We start from the raw sequence: 18909 nt of genomic DNA, 5'->3' as shown, positions 1-18909 counted from the left end.
ATGGGTACATTTGAAATACAATTTAAATGCTGAAAACGCTCATTATTCACCAATGATATGGGTTATATGATCAAACTCAATCAACCACACAAGAAAAACAATAAAGTATTTGAAGTTACAGTACAATATATGTCAATATCACCCTAAAAATAACTCTCATTGTTGCCATGGTAACACAGTGTAGCCACATGAAATTTGTTGCTAAGTTTTGGTTCATTTTGCTATCTTAAGGGAAAAAGTGGAATATCAAGACTGGCAAATATACATCGTTAGGAACTTGTAGCACAAATAGCATAAGAACAAGATGTGTTTGTGAAACAGTGATGTCCCCGTATGGCAACTTATAGCAAAAGTTAAACTTTCTCAAATGCAAATCAAATATGTTGCTACCCAAAGCAAGTACTCGTTTCGAGAAATATACCTGTGAAATATGAAAGCCCTAGCAGCAACCATTGAATAGATATGGAAAAAGTAAAAGTTTTTCAAAAGTCAGGCATACATCAAGGTCAAATGGTCAAAATTAATGGTGCCCAAGGAAAGGCCTTCTCACAAGAAATACACATGTGAAATATGAAAGCCGTAGCACAAATTGTTCAAAAGTTATGGCCAAGGTTAAAGTTTTTCAAGAATAGGTCAAACTCCAAAGTCAAGGTCAAAGGGTCAAAGTTGTTGGTATCCAAAATAAAGGTCTTGTCACAAGGATTACATATGTGAAGTATGAGAGCTGTAGCACCAACCGTTCAAAAGTTATGGCCAATGTTAAAGTTTTCCAAAGTAGGTCAAACTCGAAGGTAAAGGTCAAAGGGTCAAAGTTATTGGTATCAAAAGGAAGGTCTTGTCACAAGAATTACATAAGTATGAAGGCCCTAGCAACAACCGTTCAAAAGTTATGACCAAGGTTAAAGTTCGGTAAAATTTTGCAAAACTGGGTAAAACTCCAAGGTCAAGGTCAAATAATATGGTACCCAAAGAAAGGTCTTGTCACAAGGAACACACATGTGAAATATGAAAGCCATAGCTTCAATCAATCAAAAGTTATGGGCAATGTTAAAGTTTTTGCAGACAAACAGACAGACAGACGGACGGACAGGGCAAAAACTATATACCCCGAATCTTCGATACGGGGGCATAAAAATTGAGGTTTATAAATTGCAACATTTTGGTGTAAGCATAGTGGATTAAACTTTAAAATGATAATTTTTTGCTGCTGTATGAATTTAGTTAACTTTTAATCAAGAAACATATTATCTGACTCATCTTGAACTGTGCTTATCTGATAGAACTAACGTTGAATATCATATATCATACATTGAAAAGTTTGATGAAGAAAATAAATCTGTTGCTATAATAACAAAGAAGGAAAATGTTAAATTTTTATGCCCCCGTATCGAAGATTCGGGGTATATAGTTTTTGCCCTGTCCGTCCGTCCGTCTGTCTGTCTGTTTGCCCGCAAAAACATTAACATTGCCCATAATTTTTGATTGGTTGGAGCTATGGCTTTCATATTTCACATGTGTATTTCTTGTGACAAGACCTTTCTTTGGGTATCATCATATTTGAATTTTTGACCTTGACCTTAGAGTTTGACCTAGTTTTGCAAAATTTTACTGAACTTTAACCTTGGCCATAACTTTTTAACAATTGGTGCTAGGGCTTTCATACTTCACAGGTGTAATCCTTGTAACAAACCATTCCTCAGGATACCAACAACTTTGAACCTTTGACCTTGACCTAGGAGTTTGACATACTTTTGAAAAACTTTTACCTTGGCCATAACTTTTGAACAATTGGAGCCAGGGCTTTCATACTTTATATATGTAATTCTTGTGACAATACCTTCCTTTGGATACCAACAACCTTGACCTTTTGACCTAAACCTAAGAGTTTGACCTGCTTTTGTAAAACTTTAACCTTGGCCATAACTTTGAACGGTTGCTTCTAGGGCTTTCATACTTTATATATGTAATCCTTATGACAAGACCTTCCTTTGGATACCAACAACTTTGACCCTTTGATCTTGACCTAGAAGTTTGACCTACTTTTGAAAAACTTGAACCTTGGCCATAACCTTTGAGCTAGGGCTTTCATACTTCACATATATAATCCTGGTTACAAGACTTTACTTTGGATACCAACAACTTTGACCCTTTGACCTTGGAGTTTGACCCGCTTTTCGAAAACTTTAACATTGACCATAACTTTTGAACAGTTGGTGAGAGGACTTTCATATTTAACATGTATATTCTCTGTGACAAGTCCTTCCTTTGGACACCAACAATTGTAATCCACTGACCTTGACCTAGGAGTTTGACCTACTTTTGAAAAACTTTTACCTTGGCCATAACTTTTGAACGATTGGTGCTACAGCTTTCATATTTCATATGTGTATTTCTTGTGAGAAGGCCTTTCCTTGGGCATCATTATTATTTACCATTTGATCTTGACTTTGATGGTTGACTTAGTTTTGAAAAACTTTAACCTTTTCCATATCAATTCAATGGTTGCTGCTAGGGCTTTCATATTTCACATGTATATTTCTCAAGACAAGACCTTACTATGGGTAGCAACGTATTTGATTTGCATTTGAGAAAGTTTAACTTTTGCTATAAGTTGCCATACGGGGGCATCAGTGTTTCACAAACACATTTTGTTTAACTTTATACCAATGAAATATGAAGACAACGAACAGTATTCAATCTCGAAAGTCCAATAAAACGATACAAATTTGGAGCAGAGTAAACACGGACCTCAAAATATAGAGATGGGATCAGGTGCCATGGAGGAGTGAGCATCCCCTGCCGACCGGTCACACCCGCCGTGTGCTCCTTGTCATGATCGGGAAACAAAAACCAGAAAAATCCGTAGACAGTTCAGTTTATAAATAATGGCCTAACAAACTGAATATATTACAAACAATTCATGTTTAATGAAAGGCTACATTGGCCACTCTCGTCGCCTCGATGGGATAGTCTTAGATTCCATTCAAAATAGAGCTGGTATACATGTCGCAAGTTGTGTTATACCCGGTGATTTATCGGTGTTCTGTGAATTTGTTTAGGACAGAATCAGTTCATTTCGGACCAAAATGGCGTTTCAAACGGAAGTGCGCCATGTTGTGACGTTGTAGAGAGCCCCCTTAAAATTTATAAGCGTAGTTCAGCGAATGTTCCGCTAGATATTTCACCAGGACTTCTTTCATATTTGCCTTTTTAAAATCCACAATGCTCGATCTCGCGTTGTATGCAACAGCACATTGCCCCCAGCTAACAGACGTTTCCTACCTTCACCGCAAAAGAGTTCCATAAAAATAAGTAATCGCGATATCAAGTATTCATGACGTCACATTACATGGACTAGCGAGTAAATTACGTTATTTTTGTGTCGCCTGCAGAACAGAGCGACGCTTAGGGATCACTTTACCCGGTGTCTGTCTGTCAAGCTGTCTGTCTGTCACACCTTGTCTCTCAAGAATTGTTAGTAAGAGATATGAACTTGATACTTTGCTCATATATTGCTTGGTTCTATGGCTTTTGTGAATTGCCATGGTTACCGACCTCTTGACCTTGACTTGACAAAAAAGTTAACAGTACCAATATACAGCATATTTTTGACATTTAAGAGGTAAGTCAATGCTATTTATCATTTGCACTGATTGTCATAAAACATTAGAAAAATACCAGTGGTACAGTTCACTTCACCTTAACCTTTGACCTATTTTGCAAAAAATACAGTTTAACTTATGTCTTTTTTAATTTTGAGAGGCTGGGTGTTGATAATTAGCATTTACACATGTTTATGAGTTCATGATACTGTACTTTGAAACCGTATGATATTCAGTTACCACACAATCTGATATTTAAAAATCGGGACCGTATCCCAAAATGGATAGTGTAGACTGACAATTGGAGTAAAGACTTTGAAATACATATTAATACATATAAAATGATATATAATTATTTACAATAATTTTAATATATTTACTCATTTGAGATTGTCAGATTCTATCGCTCTTGTGTAGATGCTTTTTTCTGCATAAACTATCATGCTAGTAGTAAATAAATAGCTAACTACACTTAGATTTATATATATTTAATGAAGCTACAAAGCAGGCAACACATGCGTTCCTTGGAACACTCTAGTTAATAGATATGCAGTCACCAAGCTTTCAAGTGAAATTCAATGTATTTTCAACTAAAACAGAAGTTTGGTGTTTTTTTTTATTTTTAAGAAAATCACAGGGCCAAAAAAGGTTCCAAGTAAAACTTGTTCTTTGTTTGCAAATTATTTAACAAAGAAAACACAGTTTACTGGCCATATCAGTCGAATATACTGTATATATTGACTTTGATGTGATAATATAACCAAGTCCTTGGACCAAAAAAAAGTATTTGTTGAAGATTAAGGCAACAGATGCTTTACTTCTCTCGATTCTCTAAAAGGTGATACTTTTACTTTGAAAAAGAAAGATAACTCAGTTTTTATGCATTTTAGTTAGATTTGATTCTAATTTTCAGATACTGTTTGATAAGAAAAGTCAAACTGTGAGAGACAAATTCTGAGTGAGAGCTTTCTCCTTCTTTATCAGACTTGTTCGATCCTCTTATTTCCCCAATTCAAGTCCAAGGATCTCACAACACAGACTACATGTCAGCCAAGTAAACTCAAAATCCAGTCCACTGACCGTAAATGTAGATTATCCAGTAAAATGTTACCGATGAGGTTTGTAAAATTATTTATGATTTATTATATTTTTCTTTTGAAGACTTAAGGGTTTCGTCGTGCATTTATAAGTATTTGAACAACTTTGCCATTAGAATTGTTACATAAAATAGAAAAAAACACGTTAGTAACGTTGATAAAGGTACATGCAAGTAATTCAATAGTTATTGAATACAATTGTATAACACATTCTTTCTATTTGAATAGATTTAAGTAGCATGTAAGGCCTTGACCACAGAACCTTTTAAAGTATGTCTGTCCTCAGACACTTTTGGGGGCAGTGCACGGTCGCCCGGATGTGGTCGCGGTGTGTACTTAGCAGGTACTTGAATTCGTTCAGGTAACTTTAATTCTTATCGAGGGAGCCCATTGAGATTGGAGCCCTCGGTTACACACTACAATTACACTCATCAGAGGACTATTTTGATTATATATAGCACGGCCTTCATTCCCTTACAATCCGAGAAATGATTTATTTAATTTTGTAATATCTGGATTAAGAGATGACATAAAATTTGATTATTGTTTGATTTAATGCTGTCGTTTTTACTACCTGTGAGGTATGTGGCTTTATTTTATGTACATCGAGCTGTTAAAGTCCGTTTAAAAAAATTAAAAAAAATAATAATTTAATTATATATGTTATACGGTATACTTATTTTGATAGATTTAAATAATTTATCTAATGTTAATTATTCAGCATTTTAAAACAGACTCAACATTTCTATGGCTTTAGACAGCTGTTTCAGTAAGCAGATTTTTTTTGCCAAGTTCATGAAAGGTTCAATGATCCAGACGAAAACAAAATTTGGTACGAATCACACATCAAAAGAGATCTATTTATAGGTGCATTTACTTACTTGTTTACATATGAGAAATACTGGATAGAGTTAATGTATACGATTTTTTTCACCTATATTCCTGCTTGATTCTTACTCGATTAATCAATTAATCGTAGAGTAAGTTATGTATATGTCATTTTTACCATTCTTTTAGCGTCATAGATCATTATAATGTTGGTATACGATCTTGAATTGTTAGAGTAAATATATTTTTTATATAATATATATTTTTTAAAAGAAGATGAAATATTGAAAAAATTAAAGAACATGCATGTACAAAGAAATTCGTAGATAGATGAACATGCATATGGATGAAAGTAATTAAAATTAGAATTTGTCTATCTAAATTTCTGGCTTCTCATTTGCTATGAAATAAAAACTAAAAACCCCAAAAGACACGTAAATGAAATAGGTGACACGTAAATGAAATAGGTGACACGTAAATGAAATAGGTGAAGATAACGAACAATGGTCATCTCAAAAAACTTAATACAATACAAATCTGAGAACAGGGCATAAAACACGGACTCCTGGAAATTCAAAACAAGTATTAATCTGAGAAATTGGGGATATCTAAATACTTAGATTGCATTAAATTTGTTAGTAAGTTTTTGATGTTTAATGCAAAGTTCTATCATTCAAAGGGTAAATTTTGTCGGTAAAAATCACACATTACCCCCCCCCCCCCCAAAAAAAAAAAAAATTTAAAAAAATATTAAAATGAGTTAGAGGTGCGGAGATCAATTCCAAGCGATAATAGAGTACAGGATGCACTCATTGGATTTGTACTTTTTGAACAAATTAATTATCCAAATAAAACCGCCTCTCCCTTTACCTTATTTTGCGAAAATTATACAGTTAACATAAGTTCAAAAAGTCCTGCAAACAATATAATAATGCCAAAAAACAAAAAAAAAAAAAAAATTATACAGTTAACATAAGTTCAAAAAGTCCTGCAAACAATGTAATAATGTAAAAAAAAAAGTACCACGCCTATATTGTGCGAGTATATAGGTGTGGTACTTTTTTTTAACATGGTATTTCTTGTCTAAAAGTGTCAAAATATTTATTGTAACAACTTTTTAATGTATTTAAAGTAGATTAAAAATTGTATTATTTTTTGTATTTAATTAACAATCCGGAAGACAAGCCCCTATTGTATTTAGATATTTTGGGGCTCAATAACTATATATATAAAAGAATAAAAATAAATGAATAAATAAATAATATGTATTATAGAGACTTGGTTATGCTAGGCAGTCAGTGTCGTCCTTTGACCTCTTTAATCAGTAGGGCTGGGTATCGGCTGGAAATTTCGTATTGCGATATATTGCGACATTTTTAAAAACTGTATTGCGATATTTTTTAATGACAGTTAAAATGCCCTTTTTCTTCTTTTATTTACTTCCATGTATAAGCTACATGTGTAAAACTAGTATAAATACATTGTTGCAAACATTTTTGTTGTTGATTTCACTAGTTTTGGGACGAAATGCAACCATACAACAGCAACCTTACCGTTTGGTACTGTCTGGCACGATTGAAAACGTTTCTGACATATATTAAATTTCATATTTTACTTAAGAAATCTAAAGCCCAAGCAGTTTGTCGGTATATCGGTACTGGAAAAACGTATCGCAATACGATATTTTTTGTTAATGAATCGCAATATACCGGAATATTGATATTATTGCACAGCTCTATTAATCAGTGATGAACTTGTCATCTGGGATTTATTTCTTAAATATATCGTCAAAGTAAATAAGGCATATCAAAAATGAAAAAAAATTAAAAAAAAAAAAGAAATAAATAAAAACACATGAAGCGCAATTCAGTCTGTCTGTCGAAGTTATTGGCAACAAAGTTGTAGGCACATTTATAGAATTTATTTTACAAATGTACTTTCTTGTTTCATATCGGATTAGTTAGGGCTATTTAAGTTAATTTTTACTCACAAAGTCTGAAATTTGTTATCACAAATAAGATCAAAATATGTTATACCAGGTTAAATATTTCTGACAAATTACACAGTTTAAAATTTCAATTTATGAATGCGTTACTAAAGAATGTAATTTGTGATAGGCCTAACGGATTCTCTTAAATGAATTTTAAAACAAATTTAAATAATGAAATGCATTATGATAAATAAACTGCGTACTACCAAGTTAAGAAAATCGATATATCGAATTAAATTAGGTTTTAAAACGAATTTTACGATTTGTTATATCGAATATTTTCAGATCTTTACGGAAGCCCATTTAGGACCTATCAATTAATATATTTGAATTCGATATAAAACAGATTTAATTTGTTAAAATATTTTTTGAATTTGTTATATAAATGTATAGAAGTTGTTTTTAAAAAAAAAAAAAAAAAAAAAAAAAAAAAAAAAAAAAAAAAAACAGATTTAATTTGTTAAAATATTTTTTGAATTTGTTATATGACGAATCTAATCTATTATTTCAAATGTTGTGAATTCGATTCATTACAACGAATTCAACATTTGTTATAACCGCGTAAACGAGTTAAATATTCTATGTGACGAATTCAAAGAGATTAAATTCGTTATAGCGAATTAAAAAAAAATGTTTTAACGAATTAAAATCGTTTTTAAAAAAATCGACAATTCATTATTATTATTCCAAAATAGGCTTCCGTAGATTATACAGTATATTCAGGAAAATTTATTTAATACCCATTCGGAAATAATTTTGTTATCAAATTATCAAAATTTACAGCCTAGTCAGGAAAAAATATTTTATACCCACGGGCAAATGATGTGTATACTCACCACCAGTCTCCCTGAGTCATGCAAAGGCTACCAGTGGAAGAAGGCGTAGGGGTAGACAATTTTTGTAAATCTTTGTCCTTTAAAAGCTTGGTGTGCAATATGTGCATTGAGAAATTTGGTTTCTGAATTTGTCAAGGCCTTGCCCTATACCCACTGGGGGCTTCAGTGCAGCCCCCAGACCCCCCTGCCTTCTACTGCCCCCCCCCCCCCGTTACGAAATTCCTGGATCCGCCACTGACATCGGTGACAAATAAAACAAATAATAATAAAATGAACTCCACTTGTGTGATCAGTGATTCATTTCTTTTTACAAACTGTGAGAATTTCTTTAGACAAGATAACTTAGCAAATACACAAGAATTCCTGGCCTGTCATACCAATACTTTGATATTTGATATCAAACTCCGTTTTTGTTAGGTTTTCGAGATTGTCCCTTTATGGTTTATATAGTATTAGGGATGTGCGATTTTATCGGTATACCGGTATATCGTGATTTTTTATTGCGTGATACGTATCGCGATACGCAGACAAAAATACCGGTATTTAGGTACATAATTAGAAATTTCAGGAATAATTCATTTATTGTTTAATCTTTCAAATTTCAATTACAGGAAGTGTAAAAAATGTTGCAAACGGTAAGAAAACCCGGCATCCTAGCATCCAAACATGCTTTATATTAAGGAAATAAAAAATGAAAAAAGTGAAGTTATATGTTTTTCCAGCATATTTCTACGAAAAATGAAGAAATTTTTTTTCAAAATCATTGTAAAACTTGATTATACAAATATCATGATATTATCATGATATTTTGAGAAAAAATCGTGATATATCACGATACGAATTTTTTTGCGATACCCATCCCTATATAGTATTTTAATAATCGTAAAGGGACAATCTCTAAAACTTAACAAAAACGGTAATTGATATCAAATATCGAAGTATTGGTATGATGGACAAGGAATTCATGTACAAATGCTAAGTTATCGTGTCTAAAAAAAATTCTCAGAAGGAGGGGGATGTTACATCAACCATTTGTCAGGTGCCTGTGCTGTGACCTCAGATTTTCAGAGATTCATTACTGTCAAAATATTTCTGAGGGCATTGAAGCCCTACGAATAGTTTTTCTCAATTTGAGAAGAGAACGACTAATATGAATCAACCCATGCAGTTATTAGCACACTGATTATTATGAAAGAAGCTACATATGTATAATTGTTCAGTTCGCGTTCAAATTTGAATGTTTTTACAGCTTGTCTTTTCTCCAAAAGCTAGACTTAAATCCGACAACTGTGGCTAATAATCACTTCGTTACCCCGTGGCTAAATACAGAAAATTCAAGTAAATGACCAAATTTAACAAGTATATTATTTATCGAGCACTGTAGGGGTTACATGTAGTTGTCTGGTCTCAGATGTTGGCCAGCGTTTTCACAGCTGAGTTTACGCTGGTTAAGCGGACCTAATGGGACTATAAATATCTGCCGTATACTTCGTCATTCAGCGCGGTGATGTCACTTCCTGTTCTTCGCAAACCAGCATTAGTAGTGTGACAAGGTCAAGATCTAGTAAATGACAGGAGCCTACAGATTTCTCAAATTTCAGAAATAAGTTCCTTTAAAGATGCTTTTTAAGTATAGCTTGGTCAAATAAGGTGTATCGGGGCATATTTTGTAGGTAAACAAGATGAAAAATCATATTTTAAACTGTCCTTTTTGATGAAAAATTAATAAAATCAGTCAGGAATATGGGAGTTTTTTCTTTATCGGACAAAGGAAATGTATCCAGATTGCCTACAGTCTCTCAGAAAGCGGTAATTTGTTTCTTCTTATCCTCTCCTTTAATTTAATATCAAATTGAATATAGGTTTCGGGATTAATTTTCACATGATTACAAATTGAATCCTTAGAAAAAAATTTATTTTCTACATTATTCTATTAGGCCGTAAAGTACGGGAAAAAGAAAGTTTAAACTGATTACGACGTCATAATGGATCTAGCACCAAAGAGACAGTCTAAAGTCATTTACTAGATCTTGACCTTAAATGCGTGTCTACGAGAAAACCATGCAAAATCCAAATTTTATTATGAAAGGCATTGTGATCATTTTGACTGATTTTATTGTTTCTGATTAGCATCATGTGTCCTCTAATAAATCCCAGTATCAAAACTGTCAGGTACCTTTGGGGATCCCTATTATAGCCCTATATTCTATTTTTAGCACATTTTATGAAAATATTTTGAAAAACACCCATAGATTAAGAGAAAAAAATTGCAGGAAAAAATGCACTTTTATTCAAATGTTACATATTAAATAAATTTAAAGGAAGTGCTCTAACTAGAAATATTTTATTTAATTCCTTCTATCAACACTGATTCTGTAAAAGTGGGGTCTAAAATTAGATTAAATCAATGTGTTTAAAATACCACTATCTTTAGAATGCTGTAAAAACCCAAGAAACGCTTAAAACATTATAAATATCAGTTTAATTGCAAAAATCCTTCAAAATCAATATATAGTTAAAAGGAATTTGGTTGCAAATGGCATTATGCTAATTTAAAAATAGATTGAAGTTGGCTGAAACTATTAGAAAAATTATCTCCCTTAGTGGTACTCTCCTTATTTAAAGGAATTAAAAGTGTGATGTCTTAATGGCAGACGAAAAGATGAAGTGTTGATTTGAGGACAATATTATGATAAAAGATCTCTAGCTTTGTTGAAAGATTGTAAAATAGATTCAGCTGAATATACAAGGTATTTTAAATGTAGCACAGAAGACATTTCTGTCCCTGAAACGCTTCTTATCGTTAACCATCTTGAACCATGCAGCTGTTATGGGACTTGGACAGTCTAATTTCTGTAAACATACCTACATGTACATGTATGTGTCAAACACAGAAATATACTTGGTCTACACTGGAAAAGGAAAAAAAGAACATGTTGTCACCCATACCTGATAGGGGAGACGCTATTATGCAAACCCGTTAACCGAGAGGGTCAAGCTGAATGAGGTTTTGCCTGTTGGAACTGGTAAGAACATTTTGCAGTTTAAAAACTTAAGGAATTTTGCTAAACCATTGAAATTAACTTAATTTCTGACCTTAAAGTTTTCAGAGAGACACTGTACATGATATTTGGGTTGTCAATAAGAAATGAAACAGATTTAAAAAAAAAAAAAAAAGCATGTTGGGGGTTCCTCCCCTTAGTGAGGGTTGAGAGGGCAATACCAGAGTAATTGGGGAATTATGTCATTATAGGTGAAGAAATTCCCCAGTCCCACAGGTCTTAAGGACAACCCTATACATGTAAATATAATATCACAAAGTGATATCATAATTGGAAATATTTACTGACTTTGTCTTTATAGTTTGTGAAAACCTATTGATATCAAGTTTATACAACTTACATGTCCAATCTATAATGATTTATATCTATCAACTAATTTGATTCCTAATTGTTACAGGTATATGGAAAAGATGTATAGAAACACACATTAAAAAATCAGTATGGAAGTAAAGCTGAAGGAAGAGCTTAAAGGTACATATACATATACTGTGTGTTTATAATTATATGTAAAAGTTTTATCAAATTATTTCTAAAATTTACTCAGTAGCTTATACATCAAGTTTCACTTATGAAGCAAAATTACCTGCTTTTATTATGTTATAGCTGAAATACATGTAAAAAGTGAAAACTCTTGAGCAGCAGTCCACTTGTTAATTCTTGTTCTCATTCTAGTATATTTAGTACTCACATATATTAAGGATTCTACAGTAAATGTTGATGAATGGATTTTACACTCAATAGTTTCATAATATTGATAGATTTCACATGTAAATGATCCAATCCTGTTTGGAAATAAAATTTCAATTGCATATTATTTTGAATTAGTTCTAAAAATAAAATCTCAAGTGTGATTTCTGTTTCATTTTATGTGTACATAACTGGTTATAAGTATCCATGTAACTATGAGGATTATTAAGTATTGTATAGTTAATATTAAAATTAATGTTTATTCTTTAGCAGAAATGTGTTCCTATTGACAAAGCAACAATTGAATCAAACCAAACAGGTGATCACTTACTGTAATATAATATAATATTTTTAAGGTACTACATAATAATAAAGATAATGTCAATGTTTAATATCTCAAAAAATAAAATTAACAAATATGTTTCATTTCCACACTGAAAAATGTAACTAAGTGGACATTGTTATCATGCAGTTCAATGACATGAACCAGAGTTTGTACATGTGGTTAACATTTTATAATGTATACATACAAGTTACTATAATCATGATAATATACATGTAACTGCTCATTCACATTATTGATAAACAAAATCACAAAGAACAATTTACGTCAAGATAGGTGCAAATGGTGAAGATGCCTGAATATGTGACTGATAAACTGAAAAGTCCAGTCCATATAGTTCAAGTTTTGAGCTTTAAAATTATTTAATTATGATTCATTCAAATTGTTTCAGCATTAGCATTTTTAGCATTAACTGTAATCATGTATAAGGGTATATATACTTCATGGCTTTTTCAATTATTTTACAGAGCAAAGAGTGGAGGAAAATGGAGGAAGTCATGGACATAACAGAAAACATATGACCTAATACCTGCAGGTAACAGCCGCCAACCCCCCAACCCCCCAATAAATGTTTATTGGTCTGTCCATTGGTCATTCTGTCTGTACATGTATGTACTATAACACTTTAATTTGGGAACAATATCTCTTAAAGCCTTTGAGCTTTTGCAATATCATTTCATATCACAACTCCTTACAGCCTAGAGAAGACCCATATTGATTTGAGGTCAAAAGGTCAAGGTTGGAAATTCCTACAATACAAAAAAATTCAAATAATAACTTTAGTTTCCCTTGAGCTTTTTCTGTTAAATTTTATATCATAATTCCCAATGACTTAAAGAAATCCCCTTTGATTTCAAAGTTAAAAGGTTTAGTTGAAAAATTCATATCTTGCAATAAATAATGTCCTGGTGATAACTTTGGTTCTCTTTGAGGTCTTGAATTTATTTCTTTAATAAAAAAAGACACCAATTGACTTTAAGGCCAAAAGCTGAAAGGTTAAGGTTGACCTTTTTCTTTTTCCATCTGCATGGTTTTTTTTTGTCCAGTTCTTCCATCCTCATTTTTTTCCATAAGTGGGGGCCACAATTCTCTGAATTAGCTTGTTTTATATTTGGATCATTTGCAGGTTTGCATTAAACTCAATTAGCCATTTAAGGCATTTGGATATCTTACAAAATAGGAAATAAAGGTGATTCAGGCTAGCATTGCCAAGGTCCCTTTGTTGTAAAATTGAAATTATTCCCTAATTCCCAATGTCATTTAGAACATCAAAATACATGCTCTTTTGCTTTTGGGTATAAATGAAAATTTACTGTACTAAAATGTCTTCTTTGATTATCATAATTATTGCAATATCAATTATGAACTTTAATTCAAACATCAATTTGTCATTGCTTTTACAGATTTTGAATTCATATCATCAGTGCATCTAAATTGGTCAAAAGATGAAAGATCTCAGCATAAATTGTTCAATCATGCAAAGCATATCCTGTCAAATGGAGATTACCTTCCCTTAAAGTGTCAAGTATCTCAGAAATTGGACTATTTGCAATACTGTTCAGGAATATTTTACATATGTCAGTACATTTAGCAATAGGGCCTGTTGCACCATGCCAAGGTACAGAAGTGATGCTTCAAGCTGTCGACGGCATTCCAAAGGAAAAGGATGAAACTTTAGTTTAGCTCACCTGAGCCGAAGGCTCAAGTGAGCTTTTTATGATCGAAATATGTCCATTGTCTGTCGTCGTGGTTGTCGTGGTTGTAAACTTTTCACATTTTCATCTTCTTCTCAAGAACCACTGTGCCAATTTCAACCAAACTTGCCACAAAGTATCCTTGGGTAAAGGGAATTCAAGTTTGTTCAAATGAAGGGCCACACCTTCTTCCAAGGGGAGATAATCATGAATTTGTGAAAAATTGATGGCATCACCTAAAAACTTGTCAAGAACCACTGTGCTTGAAAATATGAAACTTATATGGAAGCATCCTCAGGTAGTGTAGATCCAAGTTTGTTTAAATCATGACTTCCAGGGGTAGGGTGGGGCCACAATGGGTGATCAAAGTTTTACTTAGGAATACATAGGAAAAAGCCTTTAAAAATCTTCTTCTCAGAAACAGCAAAGCCATGATTGATCATATTTAAAAGGAAGCATCCTCAAGTAGTGTAGGTTCAAATTTGTTCCAATCATGACCCCCAGGAGTAGGGTGGGGCCAGAATGGTCGATCAAAGTTTTGCATATAATACATGTACGTAGGAAAAATTTGTAAAAATCTTCTTCTCAAGAACAGCAAAGCCATGATTGGTCATTTTTATATGGGTGCATCCTCAGGTAGTGAAGATTCAAGTTTGTTCCAGTCATGACCCCCCTCCCCCCAGGGGTAGGGTGGGGCCACAATGGGCGATCAAAGTTTTACATAGGAATACATAGGAAAAAGCCTTTTAAAATCTTCTTCTCAAGAACAGCAAAGCCATAATTAGTCATATTTAAATGGAAGCACCCTCAGGTAATGTAGACTCAAATTTTGTTCAAATCATGACCCCCCCCCCCCCCCCCCCCCAGAGAATAGGGGGGCCATAACAGGGGATCAAAGTTATTCAAAGGAATACAAATGATATATCAATAAAAATCATCTTGTTAAGAACAGCATAGCCATTATTTGTTATATTAATTCAAATATTATTATTTTGCTTTATTTCAGTGTAGTAGCTTCAAATGAGTTTTTAATCTTTTTTTTTTTTTTTTTTTTTTTTTTTTTTTTTTTTTTGACAATTTAAAATTAGAGATCATCTTAGTAATAAAATTTTTTATAATGTTGCTGTCTTTAAATTTTCTATGTAAAAGTAACATGTACATGTACATGATACATTTGGTATTTTTCAAATGCAGTTGAAGGAATTTAGTTGAGCATTGTCAAATATTTCATTTAAATACTAGTTGTGTTTTTATGACTTTATGGTATTAAAAAAGACATAAACTTTGTTCTGTTCATTCATTTGTATAATTTTAGGGCAAACAAAATCAGCATTTGTATAAAATGTTTTGCATGTTTAAAAACAACTTTTGCAATGAAGAACTGTATGAAATTTGGGCAACACTGTGAAAAAGTGGATTTTATTTACTGATGTGTTCACACTTTTGAACACTCTCTCTGTTACACTTGCAATTTTATGTATTTGCAGTTTTTGCAATGTGCATTTTCATGCTAAGGGATCCTGTAAAATGAGCCCCATAGCTACATGTATAGCCAGTTCATTGCTATAATACATTAAGCCTTGTCAAAAACTCATGATTTTTAGCTCTACTGGTTAGAGACCAGAAGACCTTATGCGATAGTAAGGGGTTGGTCGTCTGTCTGTCCGTCAACAAAAGCTACTCCTCCTACAGTTTTGGTCTGATTTCAATATTACTTGGCACACAAGTAAAGTACACTGAGAAACATAATTTTTTTTTATCGGATTTTGATTTTGATGAACGGTGTTGCTATGGTTACTAAAATAGAAATTTCTGTAAAATTCTTTTAAAATCTACTCCCCCTTTAGTTTTAGTCAGATTTCCATGAAAAGAGACCAAATCAAGGATCATTATTCTATTTATTTCTGTTGCAAAGTTTCAAGTCCAACTGCTACTTATCTCTTCCTTTGTTAGAAGTACAAACCAGTAGAGCTACAGTCTCGAAAAAGACTTCTGGTTAAACAAATATTCAAATCATGAATCTTTGTGACATTCTGGATAAATACAAGCTAATTTCAGTCATGAAGATTGAAGGTCATGTGCCTGAAATGATTTAATGTTCAAAATGTAATCACTCCAGTAGTCCAGTATGCCTTTTCTACCCAGATATAGTGTAATTTTGCTAAGGTGAAAAAATCAACTAATTCAAATGTGCCACCAAATTGCCTGTTATTTTTACTTAAATATCTTAAAACAAATACTTCTTGATAAAAAATATAATCACTGAAGTGTCTCTTGAAATTCTATGCCTGTTTTTTCTACAGAATATCCCTTAGAATTATTGTGACCTTTTTGCACTTGCAGTTCTGCACTTACAAGAGTGAAAACTCCATTAATTTAAATTTGCAACCAAAATCCCAATAATACTAAATAATATATTTAAAAACAATCACTTTTTAAAAATATGAAATCAATGGAAGCGTTTCTTGGAATTTTATAGCTGTTTTTCTGCAGACTATTCAAATATCTTTATTTCTTACAATTATCGTGACCTTTTTGCACTCGTAGCTCTTCACATTCAAAAAGGTATGTGGAAAAAAATTCTGTAAATATTTTTTTCAAAGGTTTTAATTCCTTAAATCCATTAGTTATGAAGATATTATGGAATTTTTTTATACACAAACAGAATATATACAAAAGGTGTTATTTTTCCCTACTGGGTATAGAAATAGGCTGACGATAAACTAATTCTCCCTGTATCCATGGTAACAAATCAAATGACGTCACCAAACTTACGCAGTAAGTAAGTGACCTTGATCTCACTTTGTATGCAAAGTTTCAAGAAATTTTGAAAAACTTGCTTTCATAGCATTCTGCATGGTTTTCTCGTAGACACGCATTTTAAAATTAAATATCATTTATTCATGTCTAGAAAACGCATACTTAAAATACAAATGCTTTACAGATATAAAGCCAGATATTTCAAGAACAGCAGGCCCGTAAGAACGGGGGGGGGGGGGTGTATTTTGCCGGTATTTACAGTGTACTTTATTACAGGAAACCAATTTTAATTTAGGGTTGCACCCTCTCTCAATTTCCATACTTGTCCTTCCGTCCGCCCTTAACACTTGGTGGTACCCATCTCTTATCCGCAACTCCTCCTATAATACTGCACAAAATTTACTGACATTTTCATGCAATCTTTGTAACATAGTGCCATTCTGACCTCCTATCTTACATTTCGATCGGACATACATTTGAGATTTTGAATTTATACTCATATGGGAGGGAAGTATCATTTTGTGAGTTCAATGCTTACAGTAACTCTAGTTTTATTTTGTCACAATTTTTCTTTAGCTCCATATGTTAGAAGTTTGGTTATAAGTACAAGGAATATTGCGTGCATGTGATAGGACGGTAACTTGGTGTTTAATCCGAATCCCTCCATGATTTTTTTGATTTCAGTAAGATTCATGTCTTGACACTATGTCAAAATATTTCACCCATTTCCTCCTTTAAGTCAAGTCAAGTCAAGTAAATTTTATTTATAGTCGGCATATATATACAATATAACATAATGACATGAGCTATGATAGCTCTTTAACCGACTTTAACAAATTTACATAGATAAAAGTTAGTAAAAGTATACATAGTTAGTAAAAAAAACAAAACATAATTTAAATAAACCATAGGAAATAAGCACATATACTAGCAATATCAGCAGAAATTGTAATGCACATGTATAACTATCACAAGTAAGAAAGAATCTGACAAAGCACAATACAGAACACACATTTACTATCACTGATCATGCTAATGGAAAGAAAAAAAACTAAAATAAGCAAAGGAGCACAAATAACATTGACATATATGACTATCACAAGTAAGTACAATCACATAGCACATTTACTAGCACCGACAGAAGAGAAAAACTGAAAACACAAGGAAAGCAACATAGATAGTAATTATACATATGACTAGCATGCATATGGACAATCACAGAACAGGAAAATAAAATAAAACAGAATATAAAACAAATTCATATTAGAAATAAAAAGAGACACCACAGATGAACACTTAAAAAGGCTTCTCAGACATAGGCAGCATGGACTGGTGTTTACATAAACTACATTTACACGTCTGATTTCCACACCAAGTAGATATATAGTTTTTAAATAAATTAAAGGATGTTGTGTTTCGAATATCATTAGGAAGAGTATTCCATATCCTTGCTGCCTCATATCTGAAAGAACCTTTTCCATACCTTGTAGTTTTTGGTCTAGGAATAACTGCGGCTTTAGAATACCTAAAATTATATGAATTTTCTCTAATTATAACCAGATCTTGGAGAAAGACTGGACCCTTTTTATTAATAATTTTAAATGTTTCTAATGCCAGCAAATTCGATTTTCTTCACATTTTATTGAAATAAATTGTTTTGTACCCAAACGTCATTTAAGATTTATTGAAGATGTGACCTTAACTTTCAATTAACCTGAGATGACTTGTGAAAACAACGACTATTGAATATTATTATCAATCATTAAATACCTTTCCATTTTAGCAGTACCTGTGACTACGACACTTTGTATAACTATCATTATACAGTCGACGTTACACTCTTCCAAGACATACCTTTAAACAACTTAACAACCAGTTCAACGTTGTCCAATGACCCTTTGACCCTGTACTTAGAGGAAGTGGGCGGAGAAACAACATGTAAGTGAGAAAACCCAAATTCCTAGGTGTTTATTTTTTTAAGGGTAAAAACGAATATTTTGCAGAGAATTC

This window comes from Saccostrea echinata, unplaced genomic scaffold (genome assembly GCF_033153115.1).
Source record: "Saccostrea echinata isolate AGI-Se365-2 ecotype Australia unplaced genomic scaffold, CSIRO_AGI_Sech_v1 ptg000009l, whole genome shotgun sequence".
Taxonomy (NCBI): domain Eukaryota; kingdom Metazoa; phylum Mollusca; class Bivalvia; order Ostreida; family Ostreidae; genus Saccostrea; species Saccostrea echinata.
The sequence above is the reverse complement of the archived record's forward strand: the minus strand, read 5'-3'. Positions refer to the sequence as shown.